The sequence below is a fragment of the Anarrhichthys ocellatus genome, unplaced genomic scaffold, assembly GCF_004355925.1.
Source record: "Anarrhichthys ocellatus isolate YVR2014 unplaced genomic scaffold, GSC_Weel_1.0 scaffold61, whole genome shotgun sequence".
NCBI lineage: Eukaryota > Metazoa > Chordata > Actinopteri > Perciformes > Anarhichadidae > Anarrhichthys > Anarrhichthys ocellatus.
In genome coordinates, this window is record NW_022280091.1 from 1,361,244 (window position 1) to 1,375,563 (window position 14,320).

The window sequence follows — 14,320 nt, forward strand, 5'->3', positions numbered from 1 at the left end:
GGGGGGGGGGGGGGGGGGGGGGGGGGGGGGGGGGGGGGGGGAGCAGAAGAGTGGAGAGAGAAAGCGCACAGGAAAGCAGGCACAAGAGAAGAGAAGGAAATGCGGATGGTGACGATGGGGGGAGCTAAACTAAAAGAGGAACGGATGAGAGGAGAGGAGAGAGGAGCCAAATTTGATTTAGCCAGGCGGGGGCGAGAGAGGGAGAGACTTAGATAGACAGGGAGAGAGCTAGGGAGGGAGGACAGCGGTATATTAGTCAAGGTGTCCAGTCTATGTATTGCCTGCTGTGCAATACCACCCCTCTGATTTACTCTGCCGAGTGACTGATGAGAGGGAGGATGAGAAGGAGGGGATGCGGGGACGAAGGGATGAGAGGAGGAGGGAGGTCTCGCAACGAGCGTTAGGCCAAATTAACGGCACCTCATAAATTAGACTAACAGCCAAAGTGGAGGGGAGAGTGTGTGCGTGTGTGTGTGTGTGTGTGTGTGTGTGTGTGTGTGTGTGTGTGTGTGCGTGTACACAAGGAAGTGTGCGTCGTGTGTATGTATGTAAATGATGACATGTCAAAGAGGGAACAATTCGAACCGGCGCAAACTGATTACTCTCCGATAAAGTAGTGATATCCAGCCGCTCGCTCACACAAACACAATCTTCCCCTTTGATTACCGCACGCGTCAGAGCGTTCTCGCCCCGCATGATGCCCTCGTCAACAGCGAGATTGTAAACATTGAGGATGCCGGAATTTGAATTTTTTTTCTCCCTCGCGAAACATTCTCCATCCTCGCATACGGGTACAATTCGTATGAATTTGTCATATTTTGCCGGTTAGATTTTGGTGTATCTGAATGCAGCCATGTCTGATAAAAAAAATGACACTTAGATACAACTATGTTATGTTTTTATGAGTTTGTTTAGACAACTGGTTTATGTTAAGGAAAATACTTCTCTCCTCCTCTCTTCGTGGATTGGATTCAAAAATAAAAAAACAGGCAGAAATGACATTTCCTCCATTTGACCAAGCAATATAAAAACACTATTGAGTTTACACAAGGCTCCATACAAATTCCAGCCCCCTTTTAGATAACTCTTCACGTGTGTTTTATGTTACTGCTGAAGCTACACGTCTAGTCCCCCCATGCGACCGTTATTTATGATACTCCCTTTAAATTCTAAAGAAATGTTAACTCTGTAAGAAGTGCAGGCACTTGCCGATCGCTGTATGATTACAGCAGTGCTTGACTGAGTGAGATACTAATACAAACACACACAACCACAAACACACACACACCGCCCCGCCCACACACACACCAATCTTGGCAGCGCGGAGGGGTTGACGCTCGGAGTGATTAAAGTGGCGTGCTCTCCGAGAGTGTCACCTGGGTGCTGCTGTATCTTAAATCAGGACAGTGGGGCTCAGATTGGGTATTGACTGGCCCCGCAGAAGTCTCCATCCATCACGCTGAGAAACGATAGCACAGAGGCAGCCCTGATGTACCCATATACCACTGGCGCTGCTCGCTGGCTGGCTGAGGTGGCGCGAGGTTAGGGCTGTGGCACGAAGCCGTTATTCATGTTTCATGCGTCGAGATACGGAGGAACGCGCGTTCGGGAGCTAGCGCAAAGGCAGGCGCACCAGTGAGGCGGACATATGCTCCGGCGCAGGACATCCCCTTTTCTTTGCCCCGTCTCTCACTCACACTCGAAGTGCACGCCCGCTCTGTTTTTCAAAGGGCCTGAGCGGCGTCGTTTTGACTGTGTGCCTAATGATAATAAATGAGCCATCATGGGCGGGGAGGGAGACACTAAGTCATCCACTTCATCGACAGGAGGAAGACTGGGAGCCCCAAGGTCACCCCACTGTCAGCATCAGTCTCCCTAACGACTCCGCTCGCTACATCTCGCATACGCACAGCAGAGACCACCCGCAAAAAACCTGCTTCAACATACTCAGATGTATGTATCTTAGAATCTAGATAGACGTTCATTCGTGTCCAATGAAGTGGCGGTATCTGCCTGTAGGAGAGATCATTTGCCATTTACAAACTTTTTTTTACCCCTGTGAAAGCTTCTATTGAGGCTGCATGCCGGTCCCTCTAATTCAGCGGTTGCCAAACTCTTTGGCATGAAGCTATGTCTATTTGCAGACGTGCATCTCACCGGTTGCGCATGCTGATTGTTCAACCAAAGAATAATCATCACAGATAGTTTCCCTTTGATGAGTTTTTAGGGGGCCAGAAAAGTTCAAACAATCCAGAAATTTTGCAATTAAACTAGAATTGCCTCCTCGAGTGACGCGATTGTATGCCTCCGCCAACCATGTCATGTTGCAGTTTACATCCAAAATGTCATCGCTTCATCATTTTATCCAATTGGACATTTGTGAGAAATTGTCAAAATTTGCTAGAGTTCTTGAGTTATGGCCACCGACCACCAAATTCTGATCAGTCCAACCAGCCAAATATAAGAAATTCACTCCAGGTGTTCCTGAGATATCGAGTTCACGAGAATGGGTCGGAGGTGAGGTCACAGTGACCCTTGACCACTAAATTTAAATCAATTCATTCTTGAGTCCTGATGGACGTTTGCGCCAAATTTGAGAAGATTCCCTGCAAGCGTTCCAGAGATATCACGTTCATGAGAATGGACCTGACGGACGGACAGTAAGAAATCCTAAACTGAAGTTGTATAGCAGAAATGTTGGAAACTAGAAATACAATTTGTAGATAATTTTCAAGTTTCCCAAGAGAGGAGGAAACTCACTCCAACCCATTCATTGGCAATGCTTTGCTTGTTCCTCAAAAAAACATGACTTTTAATACTTTAGCCCCCCACCACACTTGTGCCCTCCTGCACAGTGTACAGAATATCACCAGCCAGCCCTTTTCCTTTTAGCAAAACACCAACAGCATCAGATCAACTGAGGAAGACGAGCATTGCATAACTGAAACGCGCCTCCTGATTCCCGGCCCGCTCCCTAATGAGCTGCCATGCCCTGTCTTCTCTCAGAGGCACAGATCTGAATTCAAATCTGGAGAGGGGGGGGGGGCTCCTCCAGCCAAGAGACACAATCTAAAAGGAGTCCTACAAACCAGTGAGTGTTATTAATGCTGTTCTAAAAGTGTACATTTTTGTGGGAGGGAGGAGGAGGCATCAGAAGATGCGTTGGAGAAACCGAAACAGGAAGGTAGCGCCTTCACTGTCTACTGTGGGAATTCTTTTCACACACACACACACACACACACACACACACACACACACACACACACACACAGGTTGCAAGTTTAGACTGGAGCTGTAGAAAAGCTAATTTGCACCACATTGAAATGCATCTCAATTAAAGAGAAACACATCGAGGTGCCAGGGGAGGAGAGAAGAGAGAGATGTGAGAGAACTGGGAGGGAGGAAGCAGGGTGTGAAACAGATAGTGTGTGAGAGTAATAGAAAGTGTGTGTGTGTGTGTTTGTGGAGGGGGGGGGGGAGCTCAACTGTATTTGGCAAGGAAAGAAGGGAGGGAGAGAGAAAGGGAAAAGGGAGAGAGAATGTTTTCATCTCCCTCTCTTGGAAAAACATCTCATTTTTGGGATGAATCAGATTTAGAAAAGGGTGTTAGGAGGTTGAGGCGCAGCTAAAAATCCTAACTAACTTCAACCTCGTTATCACCGGCTCTTTGGTTTGGCGCCAGTACACCAGGGCTGTCCCTGCATACAACTGTGTGTGTGTGTGTGTGTGTGTGTGTGTGTGTGTGTGTGTCCGTGGGCATGTGTGTGTGTCTGTGCTCAGATATTTATAAGCCCAAGGCCGTGTACAGTATGACAGAACGGGCGGACGGGTCCGACACACTATGAGGTTGCACCTGAGTGTAGGCGACTGCGACCGCGGGGCCTGCATCCGCGCGTTGTTTTGGTACTTTTGAGGACGCTTCGTTCGTCATGGCCCATGTTAACAATGGGAGTGCGTTAAGTGCACATGTAAAGCCGTTAAGTGGGATTTAGTGTGTGAGTGTCTGAGAGAACAAAAGACAAAAATGAAGGCAAGAAAGAATGAAAGAAAAAGACACACACGCACAATCTGTCACAAGGAGAAATCAGGATTGGCTTTGAATGCCGCTATCATTTTGCACGGACTGTCATGTTCTTAAGGCTGCGATGATGCTGCCAGCCCACCATCTCAACAGCAACACCAGATACAACTAGATCCGCTCTTTCATGCTGTCAAAACACGTTCGGATTCGTCTGCTTCTTGCGAGAGCCCCCTTAGCCCGGTGCTCGCCTCTGTTCCAATAGAAGTCACACAGCTCTTAAGAGTGAGGAGCATTCTGGGAAATCAAGTCCTTTTGATCTTCTTCTGGTGTAAGATGTAGCGCCCTGCTCCAGACTGCAGCACTGTACCAGCGTTATCACCATGATGTAATGCACCTAGATTCCTACTTTATTGTCAGTTTAAAGTGATGATCAGATGATCGGTATCATGAGGCAACGCATCCTGGTGTTGCAGTACTCGAGACCTGTCTCAAGACCACTTTTTTTTAAAGGTCTCGTCTCGTAATTGACTACATATTTACCCGACCTTGTCTCGGTCTCTGACGATGAGGACTCTGGATTTCATTCCCGACCACAACTGCGCGATTTCATTAAATTGCCTTATTATTTGTTAACATCATTACTGTGACTACTCATAGAAAACAAAGAAACAAATCCCAGAAATAAGACTCATTTTTGGAACAACTTCTGAGACATTTCTCCTGGTACACTCATACATACACATATACAGTAGATAAGGCAATACAAGAGGTGAATGAAGAGGAATCTTCATTTGTTTTCTGCTGTTGTTTTTATGGGAATGTAGAATTTTTCAGACCAATTTGAGGAGTGACTATGGTTTGCATGTTCCACATTTAATCGGAAGTGTGTAGTGCAGTGTGGGACTCGCACTGGTCTGGTCTTGGTCTCGACATGGTCACAACCCTCAAAGTTTTGGTCTTGTCTCGGGTTTCGATATACTCTGGTCTTGGTCTTAACTCTGTCTCAACCCCTCAAAGTTTTGGTCTTGGTCCAGCCTTGCTCTTAAACTCAGTCTAACCCCTCAAAGTCTGTGTCTTGTCTTTGATACACTCTGGTCTTGGTGGTGACTTGGTCTCGGTTTAGGTGATCTTGACTACAACACTGATGTATCCTTGTGCAACGGTTCGGAAGATATCTTACGAAAAGTTACTTTAAGTTTTGTAACAAAAGTAAGGTCAAATAAGTTGTCCGCCCCACCTTTCCCCTTATGCAGACTTTGTAGCTCCTTGTACTACGTTACCCGACTTCCTCAGAGGCCGCCCTGCGCATCTTGCCTCCCGATTACGTGGGTTGTATATGAATTATAGATAACTACTTTTCAATTTTTGAGAACAGGCCCTATTAAGAGCCAGAGCAACACTATCATCTCCATCACTTTGACTGCCATCAGCGACACCATGTCATACACATCAGCTGAGAATACATCATCTCATTTTCACCCGATAAAAAAACAACTGATGGGGTTGGCCGAGCCTAATTGATTGGTTCATTGCATGATTGCCTGGCCATGTCTACAATTAGGGTCAATATCTGTGCTGAAACATCTGTGTGAATCCCAGACAAGAAAGAGAGGCGGTAAAATTGAGGAGGGGTGGACACTGGGCGCTCACTGAATGAAATACATTTCCTTTGATGCGTTACTATTTTTCAACTTAAATGTAACCAACGACATGACATATATTCTGATTATTATTATTATAGTATCCACATCTCCGTATCATTTCCTCCTGCGCTCTCACCCATCGCCCTTTAGGCCACTGAGCAGGGATGCAGTACGGCGGACCCTAAACTGCTGTCCCCGCAAATCTCCCCTCGTGTCACCTGAGTTATAAACTGGCCTCGTTAGCGTTTAAATCGGTGGTCTTGTTTTGGTCAATCCTCTTAGCCTCCCCTTATTTGTCTCGCAGTCGCAGTAGCTTAGCTAAAATAAGCAGTGGCCTTCTTTCATATAAATCTCGCGCTACGGTGACAAGCATGTCAAAGCCAGAAGAACCCGCCGTGTGAGGGCCCTGACAGCTAAATATATAAATAAGCTAAAAGAAAAACTGCTTACATGGGTTTTCCTCTTCCTCCAATACTTTGAGTTAGCATAATCTCTCTCTCTCCCACCCTCCCTCTGTCTGTCCCTCTTTTCTTTTTGCTCACTTATACTTTCCTTGCATACACATGACTGAGCAGAGATGTCACACACACACACACACACACACACACACAGACCAGGACACACACACATTCCTGGGTACATGCTCCACAATGAGGGCCCCCCACACTGTACACGGACAATAAAACACATCAGCAAACTACTCGTGCGCTCCTCTCCCAGGCACTTTGTCATGTCCGCCGCGTCTTCGCGGCTCCTCAATCTGCCCTCGATGACACCCGCTCATGAGCCTTTGAGCGGGCCCCCTCTGTTGCACACGGGCTGACAGATCGAGCTGTCATTACATTAAGTAGGGGCCTCTCTATTAGTGCAAATGGTGGCACATAACCAGATAATCGGCCGCGGACACAGCCAGTGTGGCTATGTGGGAGGTGAGATGCTAGCGGATGGTGTGTGGGAGAGTAATGTTTTATGTTGGAGGAAGTGTGATATCTCCATTATAGACAAGCTTAATTGATAAACAGGACAATAAAAAAGCAGCAAATGGTCCCATCGATTTCTGCCAGCTGCACTAGAGAATGTCACTGTATATGTGATGCGGAGTGATGGCACTGACAATACAGCCTAATAGCATATCAAGTAGAGGCTTTAGAACAATATCAGACAATGTCATCATTGTGGAGAAATAAAAAGGAGTAATAAAACCCCTCTCATAAAAGAAGGGGAGCAGCACTTCCCTGAGGGATCCCTCAAATGTTTCTTTCTTCTCACACTCCTAATCCCCCCCCCCCTCTCCCCCCCCCCCCCCCCCCCCCCCCCCCCCCCTACCCCTGGTCGGCTGTGTTTTACTCCCATCACCCTCCGTGTAAGGAATACCGACTGGTAATTGACACAAATGGCCAACGTTTAATTCCCGTGCATAATAAGCGAGCGAACTTCTCCGCCATGGGGTAAACGATTTGAAAGAGATGAGCGAACCACGCTGTCTTCCTTTTCTTTCTTTTTTGCAGCAAGTGCAAACAATTTCACGAGTACGCTTCCTTGAAGTGTTTTACAGTGATCATTTTATCATAATTATTTTTTAAAGCGCTCGGATCAATTCAGACACGCTCCTTTCCAGATCACCAAGAGCAATTTGAGCGAGCACTTTCAACATGTGTTACTGGAATGAATGATTAAGAAATAAATAAATAATAAAAAATGAATAATCAAGCAACAATGTTGTGCCAAAGTGTGCTCACCAGAATATCCGGATCAGAGCTCGGTGTACGGAGAATCCCGAGGAGGTTCCTGTGTCTTTCTTCGCCCCAAGTTGAAGACGGCGATCGGACGCGCTCCCACGGTCCCGACCGAACTGCGAAGAGAGGTAAAAAAAAAAAAGGTAAGACCAGATTGAGAAAAAGCACGGCAGTTTATGGACCCTCTCACATCCTGGGCGGCAATCGAGGTCAAGCTTCCACTCCCCCACCTCACTACAACCGCCCATCCCATCCACCCCAAAAAGAAAGTGCGATCAATAATTACACGCGTTTAGCCCACTAATCCGGGACTGTACCTCTTAAAACGGGCCGGGATGACCACCGGAGAGTGAGCGAGGCGGGGTGAAAAAAAAGGGACCAGGCAAAGGCAGCGGCTGTCAGATTTGACTTCAAACTGATGCTGACGATGCGCACCGAGATAAGCTCCGGAGGAGAGGGAGAGGGAGAGCGAGAGGGAGGGAGGGAGGGAGGGAGAGAGAGAGAGAGAGAGATCAGATGTGCAGTAGTGAGAGACCGATTCAGAGAATTGCATTAAACAATCCGCCACTTAAAAGTTATTCAACTGGGTCAAGATGTGAAACATAAAGGGCCCATGCATTACCCAAAAATACACAACGAACTCAGCAAAACGTCTTGATAAATAATGTTGAGTTTTCCGGAGGAGCTCAAATGCATCTGAGGTGTATGTTAAGAGCTACAATACAATACAATACAGTACAGCCTGTTGTGATGTATGCTGGTAACAGTCAACATGTCCTGAGGCTAATAGCGCCCCCCCCCCCCCCCCCCACACACACACACAATAATGTACAAATAGAAGGATTGCAGATTTCCCGAAGGTGTGGAAAGACCACCACTGTATTGTGAGGTTGAATGAATAAGAGTCGAAATTGGCAATTGCCGTCACAAAACACACTTCGTTCAAACTCAAAAAGAAGTTGAGATGTGTGCAGGCAATCGGCTTGTTGTCGTCGTATGAGAGATTTTATACAATCTTGCCAAAAACAAAATTAAAGTCACCAAGCTGTCTCCCCGCATAGTCGCGTAGCAGCGACTGGCGGGAGTCTGTGTACTGGTAGTTCTGTTAGCTGTTAGCGGTTAGGCAAACACACCGTCCAAAACAATAAAGTAAGCAAACTTTTTTTATCCCCGCTGTATCTTTGGGCCCCAGCTGTGTTATCACCAGCGGACCCTACTGACCGGGGGCCGGTTAAGACTAGTGAGTGAGAAGTCAGCAGGCAGTATATAAAACAGGCAGTAAAAGGTGTTTTAGAGAAAGTATGAATCAAGGCAACCACTAGAGGTCCTTGAGCATGCAGCCATAACTGTCCGCCCAAAAAACTATTATGCAGTTTGCTGCAGCAGAATGGGAGATTAGCCGTGGACAGACACAAAGGTGCACACTCACTCAAGGAACCACACACACACACACACGTGACCCATCGCATAATCCCCATGGTGGAGATAATATCGTACAACCTGTCCTGCCAATGTCGTCAGCTACTTGCTTAGGCTACGTCAGCGTTGAAGAGAAAGAGAGAGGGTGATAACTTCAGACTTCATCTACCTTCATGCTCCTCAAAGATGCTTTCAAGAGATGACCCAGGACTTTTTGGCTCACAGCCAGACTCACAGTATACCTCAGGCGGCAGAGTCAACGCTCCAGAGACTTGCAGCACCAGCAGCGGTGTTTATCATCCAAACATTCATCTGGTGAAAACCACTAATCCTTCCAGATTTTGATGAATGCACCACGACAACCGAAAATGAATTCATGAATCCACGAAAAATGATTTAACACTTCCATACACTCATGCCTAGAGCACGGTTTCCTTTTTAAAGCAGTACTGGGCCAGCTTGTCTGGAAAAAAACCCATAAAGAAATATATTGAAAAATGAATAAACTTTAATAAAATAAAGCCTTAACCTGTACAGAAGAAAGAGCAGAGGGGCCATTTCACACAACAAATGCCATTTATTTAATGAGCAAAGCTATTATTAAGTCAGATCATCTACTAACTAAATTGACAATGAGACAAGATGCATCAACATCTTACCTACTCTGCGACACAATTTCCATGTCAAATGCATACATGCATATATATACACATATCCAAATCACAAAGGTGACACTTTCTTTATTTCACAACGATAGCAGGAGTTAAACGCTACTAAAGAAAACATGTAAGTCTAATATTCCATTTTTAAAGCAATACTTTTTTTGGTGTGAGCCAACAGTGCCAACCACAGGTGTATTTCATTTCACCTGTTATTCTTTTTTCATTCTATCATGTAAAAAAAGAAACTTCTGCAGGCAGAAGGTTTGTGTCCCATCTCCTGAATATCCTCTCTTTCATTTGCTGCAATCGCGATGACTCGCTGGGGCTGCTGCTCACAAAAGCGAGAGTGGCAGGCTTCTGGACGGTCTCCTCGTGCGAGGATAAAAACAAAAAAGAGAGGAGGAAAGAGACGGGACGGGAGCAGGGAGGAGAGAAGATGGATGGGGCGAGTAGGGAAGAGGGGGCAGAGGTCAGGGTGAGATCCGTGTCCATCTAATGCCACTTTTGCTGGAACGAGCGAGAGAGGAGCTAGGGGGAGTAAGAATAATTCCAAGTGCTGGATCTTTTTCTTTTCACATCTCATTCCTGAGTCACCACTTCATCTGTCCACCTACCCCGAGCTCTCCGTCTTCATCCTCTCCATCTCTCTCTCGCTCTCACTCTCACTCTCTCTCTCTCTCCAGGAGCCTCTCTTGTTTGTTCATGCACCCAAATGTCTGCAACATCCTGCTCTCTATTTACAGAGCATGTGGGATGAAGTGTTTGTGTGTCAGCTTTGTGCATCCGCGCTGCATGTGTACGCATGTGGGTTTATTTGTGATTTTGTTGGAATATCGATCCGTTGCTTTGCGCCGCGTGGAATACAACTCTCTTGTGTTTATGTGCGATCAAACTTTAACCATATGGAACTGTTTACTAACAGCAACAACCAAAAGATAACTCCCCGTATTTTAATCAATCGGCCGGTTGGATAATTCGTCGATCAATCACGTCGTTTTGGTGTCTCCTTGCGGAGGGAGGGAGAGAGGGAAGTCAAAGGGAAGGGAAGAAGTGTACATTATAAAGCCTTTTACTTTATGGATTTAAAGTTTCAGACGTTCTTTCCTGCAGAGCGGGTTTATTTCAGACACTCCGGGACTCAACACTTCGGTAGATTTAGGCCTAAACCTGGATTTCAAGATGATGAATCTTATTGCTATGCACCTGCGGTTATATGTATCCATCTGTCCATCTGTATTTCGCTTTCAAGATTCACAGAAATAATAACAGGAAATTCTTCGTCTATATATAATTTTATGCGGGCTCGGCTTGTCGGCAAGTCCTCTTGTGCTTTTCTGTACCTGTAAAACAGCTTTTGTCATTTCCTTTCATGCATCGATGTGGCTCAGGATCACATGGAACGGAACGCAAACAGAACATAGAATCGTGACAAAGCGATAGAATAGTCCTGAGTTGTTCAACCTATCGATGTCATGTGTAATAACATTGGATAAGACCCATTGTGAAAGTATTAAAACTATATGCAGGCAAACTCCTCATGCTTTTTGTCTTAATTATCCATCCCCCTTGGGCTGTCATCATTAAGGCGAGCCAGACACCGGGACATACTTGGCATTATATTTTTAATGCTACAACAACCGGCTCAGCAAAAAAAAAAAACACCACAGATTATTCACAGCGTGTGTCTTGGCTTGGCTCCATATACTGTGACACATTATTATACTCTGTCTTCCCCTCCTCTTCCTTCTTCTTCTCCCCCCTTCTTCCCATCTCCTCCCCCTCACCTCCTCCCTTTTCTTCCTCTGTCCTCCCTTTTCCCTCCTCAGACGCTTTCCTCCCTGCAATAGCATGAAAATTGAAAAGAACAAAAGCACCTTCATACGTGTTCTGTCGATTCGCTTACAACGTCTGTGTCTGCCGTGCGAACCGGGCTGACGGTGCGTTGTGTGTGTGTGTGTGTGTGCCAGTTGTTTGTGTGCGCTTCTTCGTGTGCAGCAGGAAATTTCAAAAACTAGGCCATATCGACCACCCAGGGGTTTGAAAGCTCAGGGGGTACCAAAGCAACATGGTTTAAATAAGAAAAGAAAAAAAGCGTTTCAACCGACATAACAGGGGAAAAAAAAATACAACACATATGCACACGCACACACGCAGACGGGAGCACCCCTCCCATCAGATAAACCCCTGGCTCACATTGTGTTCAAAGAGCAGCATCAAACACTTAGTCGCACACACGTCTATATAAATCCTATCCGGCTTGATAAACATCCATGTTTCATTTATACGTGTCTTGCGCTGGTGGCCGGCCATTTTCCTATAGATTAGGACTTCCACCTGCTGACAGGCCCAGAGCGATGCGCTGCAGACCTTGTCACTATCGATCCAGCTGACGACATAATGGATATGAATGGGATTAGCTCTGATTAGTTTTGAATTTTATCTTTGGAGGAGGCGGCGGTTTAAGCTCACCCTCTGACCACATCGGTTGTCGGATGAGTCAAAGCTGAAAAGCGCTTGGTTTGAAAGCGCTTTTATCGATAGGACATGTTTGCAGGATCAAGTGAGCGTGAATACAGTTTTGGAGTATTAATCACTTTGCTTGTTCTTTTTAGTTTAGATGTTTGAGGAAAGCAAAGCAAACTGCGAGCTCATTAGTCCAAAAAAGCTTACAGCAGCGCTCGTCTGTGTCGAAGAAGGGGATGTGGGGTGGGGGTGGGTCAGGGGTTGGGGTGGGATTTAAGAGTTTTTATTTTGAGATGACCGGGACTATCAATAATGCCATTAATATTACCCTAGATCCTTTTCTGCCACTACAAGTCATCACCCCCAACTGTGTCTCAGTTTCGACATTGATTTAGTCATTTCACTGTTGACCTTAGGACCTTACGCTCCAACGCAGCAGAAAATAGAACCCTAATGTAACCTCACACCGTAAGGTCAAGTCACCTAGTTGGATATTGGAGGTTTCAGAAAATATTTATGATGGAGGGAGGCAGTAACACACTGAGTCATCTTGAAGATTGTGGCCTCTAAGCTTTTTCCTGTGAAATACGCTGTTAGTTATACAACACGTTTGTTCACCCCAGTGTCTACTACTCATGCCTCTACTGATCCAGATTCACTATTATTAAAAAGGTGCAATTTTTGGGATTGTGGTGGCAGAGAAATATAAGTACTGTAGAGATACAGATAGCTCTCAGACAGTGCGATAAATGGGAACATATCGTACATAAAGTTTGTATTATCATAGTGTCAATTACTATGTTCGCATATGCTGTTTAGCGTCAAAATTAGCTGGTAGCTAGCTAGCTCATGTTATTTGGCTAATGTTGTAGAGTGGCGCAGGGATGATGTATTTTTGAAGGCCGACCCGGAAGTTAGCATCACACTGGTTCCCTCCACAAAAAGCCAATGGGATTTTTTAAATACAGGATTTTAGATTACTGCAGAAAATCCGCTCTGTGGCAAACAAACGTTTATGATACTTCCACATTTTGTTCAGCAAGATAATCTTCACATATGAAGACCACTTTTATGATTTTTTTAGGGGGAATGCAATCGACATTAAAAAAGCAAATTTTTGACTAAACTATTGTCATCAAGGTTGCATGATCGTGAGTACACACAACGAGGCTGTAAAGGCGGACCAGTCGGCGTGATGGCGTTTTGTTGTCTCATTTAGCCACTTGTTAGCAACTGCCTTTTTTTAAGATACGTAAAAGCTGGTATTTACTGACACATTTTACATCTCGGAACAAAAGGATAATATCTCTTGCATTGTGCGAGCTAAAGCTTGCGTTAAAGGAGTAGCGTGTCGGATTTAGTGGCATCTAGTGGTGAGGCTGCAGATTGCTTCCTGCTGAATACTATTCCAAACTACCCTCCATTTTCGTGTGTCAGAGAACTACGGTGGCGTTCAGGTAACGTTACAGGTAACAGGTGTTGTGGGCCGGTGTTTGGTTTGTCCGTTCTGGGGTACTGTAGAAACATGGTGGACTCCGTCTATGTAGACAGAAAAGGCTCATGCTGATGTAACAAAAACCCAACGATTCTTAGTTTCAGGTGATCATAAACTAATGAAAACATAGTTATGAATATTATAGTTAATTTCTGCCAATATTTCCCCCTTAAATCATGACTACAGACCTTATTTTAGGCATCGAACCAAAAACAGGTTGCTTACCCTTCGGACAATTCTAAAGCCAAGTCTGCCTCGGTACTGAAGTGCTCTGATCCAGTGCTCCTTCTGCCTCTCAAATGCTGCTCTTTAGCTCAGCCGCACTCGCACTTTGGGGAAATCAATTCAATTCAGTCGGAAAAGCACAGGTGCGAATAATCAAATGAACGATGGCTTAATTCCATTCAGCTGCTTCGGTTTTTAGGATCCAGGTATTGTGCTCGCTGTCACGGCTTACCGGAGCACTCGAATAGAAACAGAGTCATCGTTAATGTTATTGGTTCCACCTGTGCGTCTACGATAAGTCATAATGTCTGCTGTGGAAAAAAAAAGGGGCGGGGGCCTGTCACAAAGCACTTGTTGGGTTGGCACTGGAGGTAAAGTTTGGTTGTGGATCAGGGTGCCCTGGTGCTTTCTTGTGGTTTTTTTCCAGCAAAAACAATCAAGCCAGCCCGCCAGTTCAGATATGCTTGAAGTCAAAGCAAAACAGCCACTGATTTAGCATAGGAGTGAATGACTTTGAGCAGCTGTGCTCGCAAACCCCTGCTGATGTATTAAGTCTTTTGTGCAAAGAGCCAGTGAAATGTTACCGCTGGCCACAGTTAGGGGAAGTTATACGGGCAAGAAATTATATGGTACTAATATGGTCTTCTGTGTCACAT

General features: G+C 45.6%; 1 protein-coding gene across 23 annotated transcripts in view; it reads right to left on the bottom strand.

The window, feature by feature from the left end:
• Window positions 1-7,850, bottom strand: part of LOC116396895 (receptor-type tyrosine-protein phosphatase delta-like) — a 150,323-nt gene extending 142,473 nt beyond the window's left edge. For 15 of the 23 annotated variants that reach the window (XM_031871850.1, XM_031871863.1, XM_031871864.1 and 12 more), the window contains exons 1-2: window positions 7,718-7,850; window positions 7,404-7,516 (exon numbers count right to left, since the gene is read on the bottom strand). The gene's annotated coding sequence lies outside the window, so the exon portion shown is untranslated. The remainder of the gene's footprint in view (window positions 1-7,403; window positions 7,517-7,717) is intronic. The other 8 variants (XM_031871873.1, XM_031871872.1, XM_031871871.1 and 5 more) reach the window with 1 other exon arrangement.
• Window positions 7,851-14,320: the final 6,470 nt, after the last annotated feature.